The following is a 13,243-nucleotide window of genomic DNA, read 5'->3' on the forward strand; positions in this document are numbered from 1 at the left end:
ACAGTAGATTCTCCCTGGTGAATAGGGGATCTCTTCTGCTGTAATGTGGTGAAGGTGTCGTGATTCCTTCTACCATAACCATTCCCCCGTCTCACAGTATCAGGAGATGTGCTGAATATTAGACAGGAAAAGAAAGAAAAAGTCATGGTGGAACTGAGTTTTTCTTCATCAAATATTTGCCTGACCCAAGTCCCATTATCAGAGGAAAAACCATCAACTTCTTCCTAGGCTTTTCTATGCTTCTCACTATTATAATATCTGAGAGATTCACATATATTTCTTCATCTTTCTATTCTAGTGAGGCAAAGGATTGTCATCCTTATATGTGAAGCAGAACATGGGGATTAAAGCAAAGACTTTTTGAGCGAGCAATCTGGGACAATTGTAAGTGAACATTTAGAATCATATGATCATAAAATATGCTGAGTTGGAAGGGACCCACAAGGATCATTGAGTCCAACTCCTGCTTCTGCACAGGGAAAGCCCAAGAATTCACACCATGTGTCTTAGAGTGTTGTCTAAACATTTCTTAAACTCTAGCAGTCTAGGTGATGTGATCACTTCCCTGAGGAGCCTGTTCCAGTGCTCAAGCACCCTCTGGGTGAAAAACCTTTTCACAGTACCCAGCCTAAACCTTCCCTGACACAGCTTCATGCCATTCCCTTGGGTCCTGTCACTGGTCACCAGAGAGAACAGATCAGTATTGGCCCTTTCACTTCCCCTCATGAGGATGTTGAAAACTGTGATGAGGTCTCCCCTCAGTCTCCTCTTCTCCAGGCTGAAGAAACCAAATGACCTCAGACACTGCTTGTATTGCACCCAAAACTGCCCCCAGCACTGCAGGTGAGGCTGCCCACCCCCTCCCTTGCCCAGCTGGCCATGCTGTGCCTGATGCCCCCCAGGACACAGCTGCCCCTCCTGGCTGCCAGGGCACTGCTGACTCAGATTCAACTTGCCACCCAGTAGGAGCCTCAGGTCCCTGTCCACAGCACTGCTTTCCAGCCTCTAATTCCCCCAGTTTTCAAATAACTTACATTTTTTTACTTTACCTGGCTTTGTATTTGACTGTCATGCCTTATTTAAGATAGTTCCATAGGGGAATCTCCATATAGCTAGACCATACAAACAATAGCAATCTATATCCCAAACACAGAAGCAAGTCAATGCCTGTAGAAGAGCAGACATACCAGACACGTGTGAGAGAATAACCAGCTGTGGCCAGCATTCAGTGCATGTTGGAAATATATGAAAGAAAAAACAGAAAAGATGTGAGAATCTGTGAAACAAAGGAACAAAAGATTATTCGATCCTGCGGTCCAGGAAGAAACCAGAGACTGTGTCTCTGAGGAGAACTGAAATTAATAGCTCTTTAGCTGAGCTCTGTGTGGCAGGAGCTGGTAAGGACAAACAAAGGCACCGCCTTCTGGTGTTCAGCTTCTCTGCCATCTGAGGAAACAGTCTTGTAACCAAATCCAAGGAAAAGTGGCACCACCACAAATTTCTTCACGCTGTAGAAACAACCCTCAGCACATTGGTTCCAATGCCATGTTAAGCCACAAGTGCACAGACAAAAGCATCTGTCTCCCAAGTGGAAAGGCAGGCCCCAACAGCAGCTGCCAGTGCACAGCAGGTCTGCTGATATGTGGGTTGGATCCACTGTATGCACACTATGTAGCTGTCATAGACAGGTGCAGCAAATCTTATAAGTCAGATTTAAAAGTGGGAGGACTCAAAAAACACAAGTATGGGAAGGCAGGATAGTTTGTGAGACAGGTCAGAGTTACCTTCACTCATGTGCCATGCCCAGGGCTGCTTAGCTGAGGTCCCCCTCCTGAGCTTTCCTGTTCTTGTTGCCATCAAGTATCCCACTGACAAATCTGGCCTGGGCAGTGGCAAGCTGTATTTTCCCTCATGGTCCACTATGAGAACCTGGGCTTTCACCATGGGTGGTGGTGTCTGTGATGAGTAAGTGACCTTACAGATATGCAGAAACCAGTCCTGATGAATTAGCCCTCCATGTCACCAAGTGTAAGCAGAACTCATTGGCCTGAGCCTCCTGGCTAGTTTCAAGACTGGAAAGAATTGTGTGCAAGTGGGAGGGGGCCAGATACACAAAGGAAATCAAGTCTGAGTGTCAGCAGTTGAGACCCTGAGACTTTCTGAGCTCAGGCAGCTACAGGTATAGTTGCTGAGCCTCTTTCTTATGTGCTTTCCCATGAATGATGAGGGACACTTGTCCTGGCACCGGCACATCTGGGACCAGAAACCACAATTAGAGACATCCTTCTTCATATCCATAGGAATCCTCTGTATCTCAAAGCAGTGACAGGGTTGTGGGAAGAGGAGGATCATCTCCACCTGTGCATAAGCATGCTGTGCACTGGCACCTGTAAGTAGGTGCCAGAGTGCTCTAGTCAGTATGTGAATGAAGAATGTCAGACCATGCAGTGGCAGCTCCCTGGGTGTAGGAGGCTTTGGGCAGCAAAAACAGGACCATGTAACAAAGAGCAGATTTCCAAGGGTCCTGGGTACACTCTGTGGGGCTCAGTGTGCCCTTCCTGGTCTGACAGCTGTTGCAGCTGAGGGATCATGATACTCCCATGCCTCAGGCAGCCTCCAGTGAGAAACAGGGAAATGGGAGAGGCAAATGAGTGAGAATGGGGTAAACAGTATTTTGCTCAAACTGAAGTGGGGAATGTCCTTGCTCAGCAGTTGTTCTCAGCTACTCTAGTGTCCCAGGGCAAGTTCCCTTCAGAAAAACAGAAACTCATCCAGGCCAACATCTTTCTGTAAGAGAAAGACTAGGATAGGAAGGCAAACAAATTCACCCCTTTTCAGACTGTGTTCCTCAGATTTTGTTGCTCATCCTCAGTTCTGCTCAAGGTAATAATCACCAATGGCATTTTCCCCACTTTGCATAGTGCAGGAGAAACCTGGGTTTCAACCCTTTGGCAATTCCTCAGAGGGTGGATACATACTCTCCCAAAACAAGAGTTCTTCCTTCCTGGGAAAATAAAGCCAGCAATCCAAATTGGAGTTAGAGAAGCAAATATATTTACATAAAATACGTAACACATTATAATAATAAAATAAATAATGAATTAAATTTATGATTGGGTAAGTTATAGTAATAAAACATGAACTATTTATGCAAACCAAAATTATTAACCTCCCAGAGGCAAGTATTCAGCGCATGGAGAAACTCTTTGAGGTGCCCAGCAGCGCTAACACCAAGCAGCAACTCCATACTTTCATCAGGAAGGTGTAAGAGCACAAACAGGCCAACAAACCTGGAAGCATATAAAGTAATTTTCCTAGTTGTTAGTGTAGGTTATTGTGCCCTGGGTATTATTGCCAGCTCCTGGCAGATTTGCTGGTCACCATGCCCTAATATGCAGGTTCCTGCTTCCAGTTTCTGTTGTGCTTTTCTGCCACAGTCACCTCTTTCCCCTCCCACATGAATTGCTGTGGAGTAAGGGAAAAGGCAGCAGCTCAGAGGGACAAAGGCAGCAAAGTGCCTTGTGGCTTAACTGCTGTCTTTCTCTTCTCTCTCCAAGCCAAGAAGTTCCTGAGCATGAGCAAGCCTATATGTAACGTGGCACCAGTGCCACAGATAAACGTTCATATTTTCCCTGGCAGTTAGAAAAAAAACTGTCCGAGGTGGTTTTCCTCTTAGAGGATGGCCTCCCTGCTTTGTAGGTCTCTCACAGGCTATGCATTCCCCAGAGGGCAGGTGAGCGGGGTTTTCCTTCCTGCGCCTGCAGCAAGAGAGTCCCAAGAGCTGCCCTGGTGCTGGGGGTAAAACTGCTCCCTAGTATGGGCTCCCAAAGAGGTGGTGAACATGGGAATATATGTGCACATGGGGAGGAACAGGCACATCAACATTGCCTGCCTGATTGAATTCTGTTATCACTATAGGGTATGATTACTAAAAAGAGCAGGCTAATGTGATTCAGAATAGTCAGAGAAGACAATTTACAGACCTGCCTCTTTTGAATGCTGCAGAAAGAAGAAAAGCCTTATGGCAAGTTGGAGCAGCCTGTGAAGTGTAACAGGGTAAATAACTCCTTGCAAGCAGCAGTTGAAACAAAAACAGGATCAACAGCTGCTCTGCCCAGCTCACAACTCATCCTGCCTACTCCAGGCTGATGCCAAGCTCTCTTGCTTTGGAAGAAAATGCTAAACAGTTTGATAACTGAGATTGCTGGACAGCATCTCTTGCAGACAGACAAGCATTTCAGGAACCAGTAGCAATTATGGAATGCCCATAATATGGCTGTTATTTCTCATCATCAATATGGATGTACACTATTTTTAGGTATCTGGATGTATTCCTGATGAAGATTCATCTTTCAGTCACTACAGTCCAGTAATTCTTCTGGTTTGATATCATTATTTTTCTCAACATTATTTATTGATTTTTGCCTTACATTTGTTTCCAACAACTCTGTCTAGGAATACTATGGCAAAAATACCAATTTCATCAGCAAATAAAGTATTCATGTATTTCACCCTGGATCATTTTTTTTGTTTAGTTTTACACAGAGAGAAAACTGAGACAATCATGGATATATGCTGGGGATAAACATTACTACCACACTTTTTTTCAGAAGAATATTGAGATTAAATTAGGATTATTGCAGAAAAAGGATTTGACTTTTTTTACTGGGGCCTATGGGAAATGCTAATCACCTACATGCTTCAGTGAACCAGCATATGTGTGATAGCTCTTGGTTAATTCCAGTTATTCCCTCTGCAGTTTAATCTGCTTCAGCCAAAAACAGAATCCAAGCCCATGCGCACAATTTACAGCACAAGCTACAACAAATCAGACACGGTAACATTTGTGTTGCAGGATTCTTTATCTGGTGGAAAGGGGAAATATCAGAGAGAAAGGCCATATCATTCTCCAATTGGACAATTACTTGGCTGGTATGAGGCTAATGCTCCCTGCATGACCAGCAGATCTACAATTAGTGCAGTCAGAGATTTCTTAATATCTGGGATAAAATCCTAGCTATCAAAGTGAGAAAATTTTCTGTCCTAAATGAAGAAGTATTTCTTCTCATTATGTTCACTGCTCAGGACTGGGATGAAGAATAGCAGGCTTGCTTAACAGAAGTCAGATTAGGGGAGTCTTCTGTGTTTAAAGTATTTTATTCACCATAAGTTTTTTAATGGGCTGTTGATTGATCTCTTTGCTTCAAAAAACAGTAAACAAAGTAGCCTGTTTTTTGTTGGCTCATATGTCTGGACAAGAGAGGTGACAAATGACATCTTCCAACTGTCAATATGCCAGGTTTGCAACCTGCAGACTTCCATGCAAAGACTGTGAAATAGAGGTTTGAGTTATTTTATACGAGGGGTTCACTGTCTCTAAGAGACAACCTGACATTTTCAAAAGTGGAAAGAGCTACACAAAATTATGTGCTCCTCTAGTGTCTGAGTTGATTTGAAGCCACAGAATCAACCCTGGAGTTTTGTACAGACTCCACATACTGTAGCTATGAAGTTACACTTCCTCTCTCTCTAGTAACCCTACCAATAACTAATATTTGCAAGCAGAAGACATTTTCATTTAAAATCAGAATTTCTCTCAATGCTACTCACTACTGTGCATGCAACTAAGACAAGGAGTCTTTGCAGCTGTCATAACTTTAATTCCACAACGAAACTGAGATGTTTGTTAAGCATCAAACTCCAGTCCTTAGGACAATTAACATCTTGGCAAGTCTCCTGCTGTGATATCTGGTAGACAGTCATCAGTACATCAAATTAGGCATGCTTGCAATATGATCTTGACCAACGCAATTTCCTTCCCCTCTTTAGGAATTCTTTCACTGACTTTATGCCCAAGGGATAGATGGAAAAGATAACTGTACACAAACTGCTTCAGCTCTGGAGCTAATATTGAAAAGATAATCTTACTTCTGTTTATACTGCTACTTTGCTGTACAAAAATTATCTTAACAATCTGTGAAATCCAGCATTAAAAAAACAAACACAGGAAAATGTATTTCAATTCATGCAAACTAGTCCTTTTGCAGTCTGTTATAGCCTATATAAGAGACAATGGTTATCTATGGCAGAAAGGCAAAATAACACACAGTGGAGTTGTGATTTGGTAGAATTTTTATCCTATAACTTGATGCTTTTTAAGCATTTAAGAAAGAAGATTTGAATTAACTGACTATGGAAATGATCTTACATCTACAAGCATTATCAAGAACACACAGACTAGTTTGCCTCTGCCACAGGTTACAGAATTCATATTATACAGGCCAGAGTAATCTTATTTTTAAAAAAAAGGAAACTTCTTACGAAGCAAATAGAACTTTACTGTCAATTGAAACATTCTGGTTTAGATTATTATTAATACTTATATGGTATATGCAGAAATATTTTTAGGTATTTGTGAAATTTGACATCTTTCGGAAAGTTTAACATCTTCATTACTTTCGGCAGACCTTTGAAATTCAAAGTCATTAATCTCAGAGACAACATTTTTCCTGTGTTCTGTGAATTTCTGTGTGAGAGTCATTGAGATGGAAACTGTTGGGAACCACCACTGTTTCTCTCTTGTTGGTTTCTCCAGGAAAGGTCAAGGCAGTCTGCCAGTATAGTAATTGGGCAGCATCACTGTTTTAAAGACATAAGTTCTTGCTGACACTGAAACAGTAATAGGAGATGAAGCATTAGTAGAAACTGTACAGCAAAAGCAGAATGAAATTTCTGGACTCAATTTAATAGAGATGAAGCTTAAAAAGGTTTAGTATGGTAGAGGAAACAAAACTTGGTTTATACTGTGTGGTCTTCCAGCTCCAGGGCCTGGACCAAGTAACTCCAACTTATGCCTGACACTCCAAAATTGATTAATGAAATGCCTGCAATGACTCAATAAATGGCAAGAGTCTGTGTTTCTCTATACATGTCCCAGGGGACTTCCCTCCACTAGTTTTTTTCTCTCTTGAAAACAAGCTAGAACATCCAATTCCCTATGCTCCAATCATTAATTAGTGCCACTTAAGCCACAGTACAATTCCTGATATATTAGAAAATGGCAGATTTAAGACTCTCTGGGCAATCTTTTTTTGTCTCTCCCCATGTGCATATGTTTTCTTACAAACCCTTCCACGACACAGTCAGATTTTAGACTTTCCCACAGGATGCATGCCTCATTCTGTACAACACAGGATAATCACACCCAGTGGCAGAAAGAAATTAGCATAGCAGTCTTAATCTGGTATTTCCTAATTTTCCTAATTTCCTTATCCTTCAATGTTCCACTGCACTAATCTAAACAATATTCTTTGAATGTAATTTTTTAACATTACCATTTAAATATATATGTATGCGCATTTGTGTATCTCTCCATCTATCTGCATCTGTTAATGTATTGGTAAACACAAAAGAAAAAGATAAAAGTTGTTTGTTTTTAATTCTTTCAGAACCGTTTGATCTCTCCGCTTGTTTTAGCAGCTGCCTGACTGTTTTTCCTCATATGTAAACTTCAAAGTCAATCAGAGGTCAAAACTTTGGACAAAGACAGAATAAGGAAAACAGTGGTGACTGGCATATGTGATGGGAAGAAACAGAGGAGCTGGGTTGTAGAATATTGTGTGTTTCTGGCCACAGCAGGGGGGGAAATTATCTACCTCTTGGACATAACATTTCCTGATCTGAAAGTTTGATATAGTTGTCTAGGCCTGAGACTTGCCTGGAAATGTATCTCGCAGAGAAATGAAGGGTACAGCCCTTCATGCACAGAAGGACTTGACATTCACTGCTATTCTTGGTCCAAGCAGTCTGAAAATAGCTTAATAGATTACTGTAAAAATGCTGCAGAAAAACAGCTGGTTTCTGTTAAGTGCAGAGAGTTTCAGGGGTGGGTATTGGGTTTGATTCCCAACTTGTTATTTGCTGTTTCTGGTTATAGGAAAATCAAAGGAAATGCAAGTCCGGAGAGGCAGCTTCTGTAGCAGAGTAATCTGGAGCATTTTCTGTAGGCATGTGCAGTCATAGTACAGGATGTGTCTTCAGTTCATGCTTTTTTTTTTCCTTCACGAGAACATCTGCCTTTCCCTCCTTCATCTGTCTGCAGAATCAGGCCCCTGCTTGTGCAGAGCCCGGCAGAAGGCCATGAGCATCCCTCAAGGCTGGGGGTTGTAGCCTTGCAACTTGCCTGGCACCTGGTAAAACAGCCTGCAGAAATTGGGAACACCTTAATGATTCACACATCCTCGAAGCAGCTCCTGCCAACAGAGTTGCTGGAGAGGCCCAGCAGAGGCAGAGGTGGATTCCTCTGTGTGTGTGTGTGTTTGGGTTGGAAGGGACTTTAAAAGTCCTCAGATTTTTTGTAGATGATGAGAATTTGTTTAAAGGATTTGAAAATGATAAATGTTTAAAATAATTTGTTCTTAAAAAAAATAGTCGTTGGTTAAAATAGTGTTTAACCAACAGGGAAGATGGAAATGGGACCAGGGCCAGTGCATCTTCCCCAGTCTTCTTTGTTTTCTTAAGTTTTGGACACCTTTTGCTTTTCCTACAGAAGGCCTAAAATATGTGATTTTTACTATATGGGCCAGAAACAGGTATCCTTGATGGCATCCCAGGAAGTAGGAGGCCCCTGAGAAGTATAAATTGCAGTGAGCTATATTATGGGGGGGTTTGAAAATGCCAAAGCAAACCTGGTGATACTTCTGCAGGATACTGATGGCAATAACTTGACTTACACTATGATTTTAATTACTGTTATTATTAAATTATTTCAATTATTTCCCTCAAATATATTAGCTTGTATTTGTTGTTTCTTTTACCCACATTTAAAAAAAAACCCTCAAAGACCCAAACAAAAACATGCCCAGGTTCTAGTTAAGCTAAAAGCCAGGCTGTGAACCCTGGGACTGTAAGCTGTGCTGAGCGAAAGAGTTTTAATAAGACGTAAGAATGCCACTTTTTAGTTCACGGAAGCAGACAGACTTTTCCCAGCTGCATGAATAGCAAACAGAGGTGTAGCCTGCCACTGGGTGGGAAAGAAGATGTGAACGGGCTTTCTTGCAGTTTGTGGGATGGTAAATGAGTAAGAGATCAACAGAAGAAAATGTTATGGGCTTGGCTGGCTGGTGTGACAGGCAGAACACACCTTTCTCCTACTGTGAGACACCCTTCGAGGGCTAAGGAGAGTTTCACCCTCAAAACTCCTTCTAATTCGAGGAATATATTTAATGCGTGGCCTACTGTCCCTTGTTAACACGACCAGAAGCAAAATTATTCTCTGTAGCTTCTCATTCAGCGGCCTTTTTCTACATAGTTCAAGGCCACTGAACATCATGATTTCCCTTAATTAGCTTTCTACCAGTTCTTGTTGTAGCTGAGTGTTAATTTTCAGATTTGCTTCAATGAATTCTGAAAGAACTAAAATTTTACTCACTATTTATTATAAATGCACTATTTCTTTCCCATTAACACCAAAGTGAAGGAAAAAAATCCAGCAAGAAATCAGTGAGAGAAAAGGAAGAGAAAGTGTGAACAATCTGCAAAAAAACATGTAGGAAAAGGATGTAAGTGGTGTAAAGAGCAGCTGAAGAGATGCAGGAGGGAGCAGCTGGGAAACAAAAGCCGAAAGGCTGCTGGAGCAAAGTTGGCTGTAGGCGGCCCGGATGGGAGGGAGGGGAAGTGGGAGCAGAAATGGGAGCGAGGAGTTTGCGTTTGGTCTTTAAGCAGAGGGTGAGGAGGTTGTAGTGAGGAATTAAAGCAGGAAGGAAGCCAGAGAAGGCAAAGAAAAAGTGGAGATATAGTTTGTGTAATGAAAAAAAGATTACTTTAGGGGTAGCATGGGGCATCATGCGCTGGTGGACTGCGTAACATAAAATCAGCTTGAAGCAGCAGTTGTGATTCTTCAGGACACAACCTAGAAAAGAATACTGTGGCTTAATTTTAATCCTTTTTTAACCCAGGGTCTCTCCATATAAAGGATGAACATTGTGTTGCCCTGAGCGCTAAATGGAGTGCGTTGTGTTTTGTGCCTTGTCATTGATTCTAAATGCCTTTTGTGTTTCGGGGCTCTGAAAACAAAGGTCAAGTACTAGCAAATTCTGTTTTCTGTGAGAGATTTAATTAAATCCTAAGGACAAAGGCAGAGTACTAGAAACAGCTATTGAGTGTGAAAGATGGGTAAATTTGCATTACCATTTCTCTGTATCAGTTTGCACACAGCTTTGTAATTTGTTTTTTTTTTTATTTCGTTGATTGGGAGTTTTTTTGATTGTTTGTTTGTTTTAATCGACAGAGAATAAATATTTTAAAAATCAAGGTAAGCCTTACAGATGTTATTTTCTGCATGTAAGTTGTCCAATACATTATTGGAAAAAGATGAGAGGAAACAGAGTGAGAAAGCATATAAAGTAGGATGGAACAATTTATGAATGTAGATTTGGCCTTGTAATTTAGTGAATTTAAATTGTAGGGCTAGAAATGGACTGGGCTGCCTAAGTGTTTTTTATCCTTTATGGACAATAGCAGCAAACCAGAGAGTTTCAGCAATTAATAGCATACTGCTAGTCACAATTTACTCATGAATAACCTGAATAAATTGCTCAGGTAACTGTGCTGTGGAAATCTCTGGAGCCAAAGGGGAAAATATTTGTCACTTGTTCAATATCAAGGCATTACTATATTAGTCTACTATGCTTTAGAGGGTCTGAATTTTGCCATGCCGACCTATTTTTTTCTCATTTAAATAACAAAACATGAATTAACATATTAAGAAAAGCCATCTTATTGAAACTGAATGCAGATAACTTACTGGCAGGCAGAAACCAGGAGATGCCACATGGCTGCCCCAGCTGATCTTTCAATTTAACAAGTGATAAGGAAGGAATTCTTTTTCAGCTGGTGATAAAGCCTCTGAAGCAAAGAGTATTAGTGCATGAAGTTGGGAAGATAGACACAATGAAGTCATATGTCTATGGAAGCAAGAAACCATCCAGTTTGCCCACAATTTTGAAATTATGTCTGAGTAAGGCAGCTTCTTCTCCCAGTGTCAGATTTGATGTACAGGAAAAATCTCATGGACAGTGGGTGTAAAACCAGACAAATCAGAACATGCCACGAGAATGGAAGAGTTGGGGACCCAGGGGTGCAAAGCAGATCATGTTCCAGTGTCCCAAGTCCCACTAGGGGATTATCCTTCCAGAGCAAAACTTCAATTCTCTGCAGATGCAAGAGGGGACATATTTCATCGAGGGGCAGCCACCATGGCAGTCAGACTTTGGAAGGCACAATGAACCCACTACATTTTACGTGGAAGGTAATGGATTGCCCCCTGGGGTAGGCCCTGCTAGGCCCTCTCTGCTCCACTAAGATGTTCTCTCTAATAAATAAACTTTTGTACTACTCCAGGGTGGTCTTCTCTCATGCTTCCTGCACAGCTCTGTACCTCTGTGCAGAGACATCTTGCAGACATCCCTGCTGGCAGACATGACTCATTTTGGGGAGTCTGCGTGTAGGGTTTTGCAATAGTCTGATCAGGACATAAAAAGAGACATTAATGAAATGTGTGTTCAGAAGTACAAGGCACCCCACCATGCTCACATAGATGCTATAAGGATGACTGCTGTGAAATGATCTGTTGGCTGCCCAGGGTGAGGTGGGGGGATTAAAACATCCACCCAGCTGAGAAGAATGGTGGCTAATAGCTGATTGCCTCCCACACTCCAGGAGACATACATTTCTTTCCTCATTTTCCCATGGTGTGGCATTACCTCCAGTGCTTTGCAGGAGCTTCCTCTCAGACTCAATCCAGTCTAAAGAAGCCCAAATGAAAGGCTGGATCTCATGGCTCACGTCAAAAGAAAGTGGAGGACTTCACAAGGTACGGAGCACATACCCTTCTGGTAGGGAATGCTCTGGATGCAGGTTTGCAAAACTGATTTAAGGTCAGTTGCAGTTATTGCTGTGTGTGTGATAAGTTTGTGATGTTTCAGTGCCTTTTAGGAGTGAGTCAAGAAGGAAAGAGTAACAACTAACCAAAAAAAATCATGTGGTCATCAAATAGTAGAAATACTGGCCACAGGAAATTCTTGCCATAGTTACCCACAGTGCAGATAACATCACTCACCACTGACTGTTTTAACTGCATGATCTTTTATAATTGGACAGATTCCTATATTCAAATTATTGAAACTACAAGTACCATATCCAAACTATAATGTTATATATATTCAGGTTTCCTTCAGTTATATATATATATTCAGGTTTCCTTCTGTGAAAAGGTCTTGCATTTATCCAACTTGAAGTAGTTCCTAGCAGGGCCCCATGATGATGGTGCCATCATTTTCTACACAGGTGAAGGTAGCAGCATTACGCTCCCAGCATAATGAAATACCCAAGGGAATTCAGACCATGCCCACACCATGCTCAGCAGATGTGATGGTGTAGTCCAGCTGACTGAGGAACAGCTACACGAAGCTGCAGCAACACAGGGTTTGGGGCCTGGGCAAGTAACATGACGGTCTGTGGAGGCTGATTGTCTCACTGCAGGTGCCTAAGCTAGCTGGCTAGAAACTAGCTCAGGTAAATTGGGACCTACTCCCTTTTCTGCATGCACATTGACAAGCCAAGGGATAAACTTCTGGTCTTACGACCTGGGGCTATCAGGTAACTCATGTTACCTGCTTTGACTTCAGCCAGCTGGATTATACAAACACGTCTGTGAACACGTTGTGGGTGTGGTCCAAATTGCTGTGGTTATCTTACCATGCAGGCAGTATAACATTTCTGTCTTTACGGGTATATGAAATGATGGCATGGCCACCGCCAAGGAGTGCTGGGAACTCCATGCAATCAAGTAAACAAAAGACATTTTCATTAAAATGAACTCTATAATAATTTGGACATAGTATTTGCAGTTTCAATAATCTGTTTAAAAGAACTCACTCTAGTTCTGAGTTATTCCATAATTTCAGCAAAGTTTGGCACAAAAAAAGGAGTGACTGCAAAGATGTAATGATGTAACTCTATAAATACTGCTTTGCATATGCATGTTCTCAGCTTTGTTTTCATTGTATAAGACTCCTGAGGGACAGCTTTGTTTGCCACAGTACTTTCTATGGTAAAGGTTCTAGAACATCAGCTGGAGGCAATTTTGCAAGTATTATTATGGCTATGGGCCATGAATGAATCAATCACCTTGTACTTTTTTAATCCTGTACTTTATGGAAGAGCCTCATCTATTCTTATGGTG

Source organism: Pseudopodoces humilis, chromosome 1 (genome assembly GCF_049639895.1).
Source record: "Pseudopodoces humilis isolate 2021_Gansu_Grassland_sample_001 chromosome 1, ASM4963989v1, whole genome shotgun sequence".
NCBI lineage: Eukaryota > Metazoa > Chordata > Aves > Passeriformes > Paridae > Pseudopodoces > Pseudopodoces humilis.